This window comes from Lepus europaeus, chromosome 9 (genome assembly GCF_033115175.1).
Source record: "Lepus europaeus isolate LE1 chromosome 9, mLepTim1.pri, whole genome shotgun sequence".
In the NCBI taxonomy this organism is placed as follows: domain Eukaryota; kingdom Metazoa; phylum Chordata; class Mammalia; order Lagomorpha; family Leporidae; genus Lepus; species Lepus europaeus.
Window position 1 is genome coordinate 114,677,701 of NC_084835.1, and position 10,211 is coordinate 114,687,911.

The following is a 10,211-nucleotide window of genomic DNA, read 5'->3' on the forward strand; positions in this document are numbered from 1 at the left end:
GGAGCTGAAGAGCCAGCTCGCTAGCACCCTTACTATGTGATACAAGGCAACTACAGGATCAAAACTGCAGCCGAGATGCTGCCTCTCTGCCTTGCCTGGAGTCCTTATCAGCCTGCTGCCAGACCTGACCACAAAGCCAGACCAGGCCGCTCAGCAGGGGACTTCTCCAACTTCTCGCCTGGCTGTCCACCTGGTAACTTTGAGCCTATTGCCCAGAGTGACAGCCTTCCCACGACTTCCTGACTGTAAGTGACTAATCTGAGATCCGTCTCTGCCGAGATATGGAGCTCTGGACCTTGAACAGTGACACTCTTTTTCATGACCGTGATACGAGCCTTGAAAACACAGCTTTTACAAATAATGTTAGTCATGTGTAATATAATACAACTATGCTTTGACCCTGTGTTTTGACCCTATGCAAGGTATCTGCAAATAATGCTGGAGACCTTGATGTACATACACTATTATAATTAGATAGCTCTCAAAATTACTTTAACACTGTATACTGTGATCTGTGGATTAATGGATAAGTTCAAGTAGTATTATTGATATTGATACTAATGGTATTGATGCCAGCAGTCCTCTAGTCATTAAGGAAATAGTATTACTCTGATAGTTATGTATTATAGTAAGTTAAGTAGAAGATAAGTAGTTATGTTAAACTAAGTAGTTAAGCTAAGTAGTTACATTAAGCTAAGTAGCTAAGTAGTTAAGTCATGATTAAGTAGTGGTGTTAAGTTTATTGATAAGTATATTAATTAGTATAGATTGATTAGTATATTGATACTGATAAGTAGTATTGACTTCAATGAGCAGGCTGATGAGTAGTGTGTAAAAAACCCCTGGTGTGTGAGCAATAAAATCTCTCATTGGAAAGACAGTTTTGTGTCCTGGTGTTCCTTTCTTCCCCATGACTGACAAGTCATACGTCGCACTTGCTGTTGTTGAGCTGCGTGACAGTAGGCGCTCCCAACACACCAGAGTAAAAGAAAGAGTTTATTGGGTGTTAATTAAAGAGTTCAACCAATGGTATTAAGTAGAACAAAAAATAGTAAAAGGAATAAAGTAGTAAGTTGTTCCTCAAATGCCATCTCACTAGTCAAAGTGATCAGTTTCAGTTCATAATTGATAATAATGATAGGATTAAGAGTCAAAGGGATCACATAAACAAGACTAGTTTCTGCTAATACTGCTAATAACACAGAATTAAAAAGAAGAGAATGATCCAACATGGGAAGTGGGATACACAGCAGACTCATAGAATGGCAGATGTCCTAAACAGCACCCTGGCCTGAGAATCAGCTCTTAAGCCATTTGGACCTGGCTAAAAAGCCCATGAGAGTACTTCAGGCATGGAAAGCCAAGACACAGTGGAAAAAAAAATGACCTAAATGAAAGATCTCTGCGAGTGAGATCCCAGCGGAAAGTATGAGCCATCAAAGAAGGAGGTACCTTTCTCTGAAGGGAGGAGAGAACTTCCACTTTCACTATGGCCTTGACTAAATAAGATCAGAGTCGGCGAACCCAAGAGGCTTCCATAGCAATGGCAGCTCATGACAAGAGCCTAGGGTGATTACTGATGCCATAAACAAGAGTGTCATTTGTTAAATCAACAACAGGAGTCACTGTGCACTTACTCCCCATGTAGGATCTCTTGTCCTTAATGTGTTGCACTATGTGAATTAATGGCATAACTAGTACTCAACCAGTAGTTTATATTTTGTGTTTCTGTGTAGGTGCAAACTGCTGAAATCTTTACTTAGTATATACTAAATTGATCTTCTTTCATGTAAAATTCAATTTAATATATTTAACCCAGTATATCCAAATTATTTCAACATTTATCCAATATAAAAATTGACCCATTTTACACCAAATATTTGAAGTCAGGTATGAATCTTATAGCACATCTCGATTCAGACGAGCCACATTACAAATTTCTAATAGCTGCCTAGGGACAGTGGCTGCAGTTTTGGACAATACATCTCTGGACAATGATTTTTGTTTTCCCCATCCAACAGCAGTGTAGTTCAGAGGTCAGGATTTTAAATCAAATCCCATTAGGATGGGGATGGAGCTTGACACTGGTGGTTGGGCCATGTGGCTACCTGGCTTCCAGCAATGGCGCGGGGGGGGTAAAGCCTAGGATGGTATAGGGTGTAGATCACGCCATAGATAAGACTGTGCCATTTTACTAACAAATATCAATATGTTCTTAAATCTGTTATATGAATTACATGAAAATTTGTTTACCCTAAACTTAAAAAATGAAAAAAAACTGAAAAATTTCAGCATATTTGATTTTATGCCTTTAAATAAAACTATGAAAAACACAAGCTAAGGAAACATTGCACCAAGTCTTGTTAGGGTTTTCCTGGCTGGAATCTAAGTGCAAAAAAAATAGTAATTTTAGAAAGCACAGTACTATTTTTTTTAATGCAGTAAATGTTTATTTTGCATTTGAATTTGTAGTTGATTAGACATGTATTCAATTGTTCCATTGGTGAACAAGTCCAGAAGAGATGTGGAGGTAACTGCTTTAAAAGTGCTTGATGTTTCATTTAACTCAATAATGGGTTCATAAACAATTAATTTTATAATTCAATCAAGCCTTACAAGATGCCCAACGATTTTTAAAGGTGTCAACATTGCCTTTAAGCTGTCTGCCTCTGCCACTATATGGCCATTTTCCTTCATCAAATCAGCTCCTTGTTTTTTCTTTATCTCAATTCCTTTACCTTAAATAAATGATTGTGCAAGAAATTTTCTTCTAGTTGGAGGCATTTAGAACTCCAGGAGGCTGTGCTAGCTCAATAAACATATCTCTGGAGGAAATATTCATGTAACTATTCCAAGTGTAGGTGCTCAAATACATACATGCAAAAACAGACTGAATAAAAAAGCTATGTCTCATAAAAGCTATGTTTCATAAACTTCTCCACCACACCCTTCAGGTTCACTTGGCCTGTTATGTGGTACATATCATTGACAAGGTTTCTCTTTTTGTTATTTTAACTACATTTATTTGATGCCCACACTTAGATTGAAATGATAATTCTTTTTTTAAAAGAATTATTTATTTATCTGAAAGGAAGAATTACAGAAGTAGGGGGAAAGACACAGAGAGAAATGGTCCATTCCCTGGTTTACTTCCCAAATGGCCACAGCAAGCAGGGCTGGGTCAAGTCAAAACCAGGAGCCAGGAGCTTCTTTCTGATCTGCCATGTGGGTACAGCAGCCCAAAGACATGAGCTGTGTCTCCCTGTTTTCCCAGGCATATCAGCAGGGAACTGGATGAGAAATGGAGCAGCTAGGACAGGAACTGGTGCACATATGGGAGGCCAGTGTTGCAGGCAAGCAACTTAACCCTCTGCACCACAACACCAGCCCAAAAATGTCAGTTCTTACTTTCAATAGAAGTGTTTTACTTATCTCTCCCCTTAGAAATGTTTTACTTAGCCTTCAAGGTATTCAGCTTTTCAAAAAACATTCACTGATCATCAGCTATGTCTGAGGCACTAGGAGCAAAATTCTGAAATGAAATATTAGTACTTATTATAGTCATAAAGCTTTCAGCCTAAAATTTGTGCAATTAATTATATAACCAATTACACAACAGGCTGCTTAAGTGCAATCATCAAAAATGCTGTAAATGAGAGATGAACATTTTCAGTGGCGCTGTTCAGAATTGTATTCATGTTTTCTCTTTCTTCTATATTTCCAGATGAAAGTCTGGAGACTCTTCTTGTTTTTTGGATTTGTAGAGTTCACCTCATGTTCTCTAAAATTTGAGAACAGAGAACACAAGTCAGTATCTTGGTTAAACTGCCTCTTTCCTCTTTTCACTTCTGATACAGTATTCTAGGACAATATCAACTTGCTTCATGATTCCCTCTGGACTCTGTATTGTTACCAGGCTGGGACCTGTATTGCTCCAGCTACCCACACTGTTTTTTTTTTTTTCCATTTTTCATTTCATGCTGATTTTCTCCTACCTTTTCATCATTGCACTATAGGCAAAGGACAAATAATATGAAAACACCCCAACAATTCCTGGAAAAGGGCAGGCTTTTGGCTTAATAGTTAAGATGCCTCTTGGAACATTTGCATCCCATATCAGAGTGCCCAAGTTTGAGTTCAGACTCTGCTCCTGATTCCAGCTTCATAGTATCCCAGGTTGAATTCTAGGGTTTTCGCTTCAATCTGGCGCAGACAGGGATATTACAGGCATTTGGAGAATGAAGAGATTTCAATGTCTGTCTGTTTCTCTCTCTCTCTCGATCTCTTTATATATTATTGTTATTAATCCTTTATCAGTTACATAATATGCAAATAATTTCTCTTATTCTGTTGGTTTCCTCTTCACTTTCTTGAATGTTTCCTTTTGTAGTACAGAAGCTTCTCAATTTGATGTAATCCCATTTGTTAATTTTGGCTCTTATTGCCTGTGACTCTGGAGTCTTTTCCAAGAATTCTTTGTCTATGCATCACCCCAGTTAGAATGGCTTTCATACAGAAATCAACAAAGAACAAATGCTGGCGAGGATATGGGGAAAAAGGTAACTTAATCTATTGCTTGTGGGAATGTAAACTGGTAAAGCCACTATGGAAGACAGTATGGAGATACCTCAGATATTTGAATATACACCTATCATACTACCTAACCATCCCACTCCTGGAAATTTACCAAAGAGAAATGAAATCAGTAAATAAAAGAGTTATCTGCACCCTCATGTTTATTGCAGCTCAATTCACAAAAGCTAAAACATGGAAGCAACCTAAATGGCTGTCAACCGAAGACTGGATAAAGAAATTATGGGATATGTACACTACAGAATACTGCACAGTGGTAAAAAAAAAAATGAAATCCAGTCATTTGCAACAAAATGGATGAATCTGGAATTATGCTTGGTGAAATAAGCCAGTCCCAAAGGCACAAATACCATATGTTCACCTAGATCTGTGATAACTAATAGAGTACCTAAAACAAAATCTGTAGAAACAAAATTGATACTTCAAGAAGGGATGACTTGAACAGCCCTTGTATTGACTGTCAAGGAATAGTTTATTTGTTTTGTTTTAGTTTTTTGTTTTGTTTTGTTTTTCTTAATATCTGTTGAACCCTTTACTTAACATAGGGTTAATCACATGTGTATAAAGTCAATTGAGGATGGATCCCATTAAAAAATAAGAGTGGGAATAAGAGATGAAGGAGGAAATTTGTAACTATAAATCTGTATAGTTCTGTGTACATTCCAACAGATTTACTTCTAAGGGTACAGTTTAAAAATTTGCCATGGGACCCCAAATCCCATTAAGCTGGATGGTAAAAATGTTTTCTTAAGTGTTAAAGTGATCATATTAAGTGCTAAAGTGAACATATAGATAGGATTAAGTGTTAAAATGATTATATAAATAGGATCAAGTGTCTGGCAATAATAATAGAATTAAAAAGGAGAGAATGTTCCAATATGGGAAGCAGTCCACATAGCAAACTCAAAGAATGACAATTGCTTTACATAGCACTCTGACCTCAGAATCAGCCCTTAGTGCTTTCTGGTCTGGCTGAAAAGCTGATGAGAGCATTTCAGGCATGGAAAGCCAAGACACTGTGGCAAAAATTGTTCTCCATGAAGAATCACTGTGAGTGAGAACCCAGTGGAAAGAAGGGGCCATCAAAGAAAGATACACTTTTTATAACTTTGCTTATGGCCTTGTCTAAATACTGACAGAGTTTGTGGATTCAAAAGTCTTCCATAGCCTAGGCGGCTCATGTCAAGAGCCTCAGGTGATCATGGACACCATGCGTAAGATTATTAATTGTTAAACAACAGGATTCACTGTGCACTAACTTCCCATGCCGGACTTCTATCTTCAATGAATTGGATTATGAGAGTTAACTGTAAAACTTGTTCTCAGTTTATGTGTGTGTGTGTGTGTGTGCAAATTGTTTAAATCATTACTTAGTATAGAGTTGGTCTTTTGTGTACAAAGTTGATAGAAAATCAATCTTAATGGAGAATGGGACTGGGAAAGGGAGAGAGAGAGGAGGAGGAGGGGTGGAAGTGTTGGTGGGAAGAATAACTATATTCTTAAAGTAGTATTTATGTAATTTGTATTCCTTAAGTTTTTTGGGAAAAAGATGAAGAAAAAATAAAAATATGTTTAAGAACAAGTTGAACATAGCACACTCTAAATATATTTTTAATGTCTCATTGAACTTAATGAAACTTGGAAAGAATAATTACATTATTGATTGTGAGTCTTAATATAAAAATATTTTCTGTTCCAAAATTATTATGTGAAGGTACTTCAAAAGTTCATGAAAAATTAAATTTGAAAATAAGTTTATTTTGGAGCAAAAACTTTGTAATCCATGTAATTTTTTTCATAATATGCATTTTCCATGACCTTTTTGAAGACCTTGCAATACACTTTGAAGACATATACTCAGGGTCTTACTGTAGTTTTTGTTTTTGTTTTGACAGCATAATTTTATTGTCAGTATGGAATAATACATATTCAAAACTATTAGGAAAATTATGAAGAATATTAATGAGGTTGTCCTTGTTTTTAACTGACATTAGAAACAATGAAACACCATAGTCTAACATAGCAACAAATATGCAATGAATTGGATACTGTGACAAAAAATTGCATTTAGTTAGAGATGTGTGTATGTGCTTGTATTAGGAAGAAAAAGAGAGAAGAGGCTTGTAATTCTAGAAAGTTCACAATATTTTATTTTCTAAAACAATAATATTTTAAAAATATGATTTTTAAAAAATTGAGTTTCTATTTATCTTTATGCATAATGTTCATTAACACATTATGCATGAGATATAAAATGGCATTTGTTTCAATCAGTGCAAGTATCACAAGGCTTTTGTGCAACAGCAATGCTGGATAAAATATATGAAAATATATAAAACATTTAAAATGCTTTGAAGAAGTAGACTAAATAAGTGGGAATGTAAGCAGGCAAGACAAGATAAAAGCTGAAATCCAGGCACTGAAGTTTGTTTTGCACTGAGGATATTTGCTGAATTGGAAAGTATGAGCTTCAGTTTTCATGGTTTTGCAAATTTTGGTGGTTAGAAGAGTAGGCCAGAGCCAATGCAGAAAGCAGAAAGTCAAGAAACAGACTCACATGTGGAAACAATTTATAAGTCAGATGAAAGTAAATGCTTTTCAATGAATGGCACCTGGGCAATTATTTGTCTTCGCGAGAAGACTTGAAAATGTGCCTCTGTCTCTTATCACGTGCAAATCTACATTTCAAGCAGATTGCAGATATATAGAAAAGGAAAAAACTATAAAAATCTTGGGCTAAATATGGAAAATCTTTAGGATCATATAAGATGGAAACATGGAAAGATAATAAAGGAGAGTTTGTATTGCTGACGACACTAGCTAGAGCTCACTCAACACTCTAACGGGGAATGGCAGACTACAAAGGCTGAATTCTATCTGCCTCTGTTTTCCAACAGACTCACATCAACTTTTGCTAACAAAAAATAAAAAAGCCGGGAAAATTTTATTAATCCCTTTTTTAAAAAAAGTTAATATAAAATGTAGCAAAGCGAAAAAAAAAAAAAGGAACCTGTACTTTAGTAACATGGCTGGAACAATCTGCAGTGGCAGCAACAGGAGGAAAGACTTTATTTGGTTGGTTTTCTGTGGTTGTTGGTTGGTCCATAGTTTCATGGTGATGGAAGCTGCATGTTATTTCGAAGGGACCTTGAGAAGCTTCTGGAAGTTTGGTTCATCCGGCAGCAAACCAAGGATCTGAGTGGGACATACTTTTGAAGGATGTGCAATGTTCAAAACTGACCAGCAGGCAGCTGATGTACTCATGGAGGGTAGCATGTTTGTCTCCAATAGACATTTCATTTTTTGTTGTTGTTGTTGCCGTTTTAAGATTATTTATTTATTTGAAAGTCGGAGTTACACAGAGAGAGGAGAGGCAGAGAGAGAGAGAGAGAGTGGTCTTCCATCTGATGGTTCACTCTGCAGTTGGCTGCAACAGCCAGAGCTTCGCTGATCTGAAGCCAAGAGCCAGGAACTTCTTCCAAGTCCCTCACGTGGGTGCAGGGTCCCAAGAACTTGGGCCATCTTCTACTGCTTTCCCAGACTATAGCAGAGAGCTGGATCAGAAGAGGAGCAGCTGGGATTAGAACCAGTGCCCATATGGGATGCTGGTGCTTCAGGCCAAGACTTTAACCCGCCATGCCACAGCACCGGCCCTGAGACATTTCATTTTGAAGACCTGTGGTAACACACTCTTGCTGAAAGCGCTGGTTCCCCTACTGAAACTTGCGAGGGACTACAGTGGGTTTGACTCAATTCAAAGCTTCTTTTATGCTTGTAAGAATTTTATGAAGCCTTCTCACAATGGGTACTCACAATGAAATTTCCAGGAAAAAATGGAGTTTCTTAACGCGATTTTCCCAAATGGAGTAGCATATTGTATGGGACATATGGATTCTGACTGTTGGTACCTGTATACTCTGGATTTTCCAGAGAATCGGGTAATCAGCCAGCCAGATCAAACTGGAGATTCTGATAAGTGAACTTGACCCAGCAGTCATGGATCCATTCTTCATGAAAGACTGTGTTACTGTGCAGGACATCACTTGTGAGAGTTGAATTTGCGACCTGACACCAGGTTCTGTCATCGATGCCACGCTATTCAATTCTTGTGGGTATTCAATGAATGGAATGAAATTGAATGGGACTTATTGGGCTATTCATATCACTCTGGAACCAAAATTTTCTTATGTTAGCTTTGAAACAAACTTAAGTCAGACCTCCTGTGATGACCTGATCAGCAATGTTGTGGAAGTCTTCAAGCCAGGAAAATTTGTGACCACCTTGTTTGCTAATCAGAGTTGTAAATGTCGCACAGTGTGTTCTTTGCCCCAGAAGGTTGAAAGCTTTAAACGTCTTGGTGCCAGAGTGCTATGTTCAGCAATTACAATTTTGTTTTTACCAGTTTTGCTAAGAAACAGCAACAACAGCAGAGATGATTAAGAGACATGAAGAAAAAACACAAAAAGAGAACACACATAGAACGTGGTAGATGCTTTCCAGATGTTGACAATGGGGTCCATGCTTTACCTAACCACTACCTTGTAGTTGTACAAAGCCCTAGATGCAATGATAGTGGGATCATTTTGAATTGAGTGCATTATTATATCAAGGAGTTAGATATCTTGAATGAATGCTCTCTTCTGTGTTTAGGTATTCTATGCCACTCTTGCTATGAAATTGAAGTGCATGTAGAAAACAACTTTTACTATATAAAACTTTACAACACTTGAGAAAACAATTCAATCTGGTTTATGCGCGGTATAATATTTGTGCAGGTATCATCCAAAATTCCCCACAGACAGGTCTTTCATCCTAATTAGGTGTTGGCCTCAGCCTAACCATCTGGGGCTGTTTTATGGTTGCCAGGATTTTGCATATAGTTGCACTTTCTAGAACGTATTCTCTACTAATGTTATGGAAACCAATTTCTACTTCATACAGCAATTAAAGTTTGTCTTCATGAGTTGATTCCTGCTCCCTGTATTTGTACTTCTTTAATTGATTTCTTACCTCACCAAATCCCCCAAATAAAGCACTGTGGGTTAGTAAATTACTCTAATGCCCCACATAGGGAAACAAGGGCTGGTCCCTTGGCTTTATTTTCTTTTAAGGGCATGAGACATTTGAATTGGCATGGACTCTTTTGGAAGATAGTGAAAATAAACTTACCTGATTTTGATTAGCAAGGAAGACCCATAGAGAGTTGTAGAGACTAGGTTGTCCTGGCTCACCTGTGTAGAAAACATAAGCTATTTTGTGCTCCACAGTAAATGAAATTGGTTTTTAAGGAGTGCCATGCCTTTGACTATCTTGCTAAGTTGTAGTATAAAGAAATTTTTGTCAGTTGATTAGCAGGGAGAATTAGCAAAGGTTTTACTGGATTTGATAAATCAGCTTGGATTACTGACCTTAACATTCAATACCATAGAGTAAAGTTTGGTTCAAAGCAGAGTCAGTGTCTTTCCCATCTTGTAGCTTAAAGTTCTGTGACTTTGTAATGGATGTGACTGTTCTGACCTCACTCTATGGTGTTCCATTCACCATGGTGTTCACTAGATCAGATGAATGACTGCTCAGGATGAGAATTGTTCAGGTTGTTCAGATATATGACAAAACAG

At 37.3% G+C, this 10,211-nt stretch overlaps 1 pseudogene; it reads left to right on the forward strand.

The window, feature by feature from the left end:
• The first annotated feature begins 7,711 nt into the window (after window positions 1-7,711).
• LOC133766388 (S-adenosylmethionine decarboxylase proenzyme 1-like) lies at window positions 7,712-9,029 on the forward strand (annotated as a pseudogene).
• The last annotated feature ends 1,182 nt before the right edge of the window (window positions 9,030-10,211 follow it).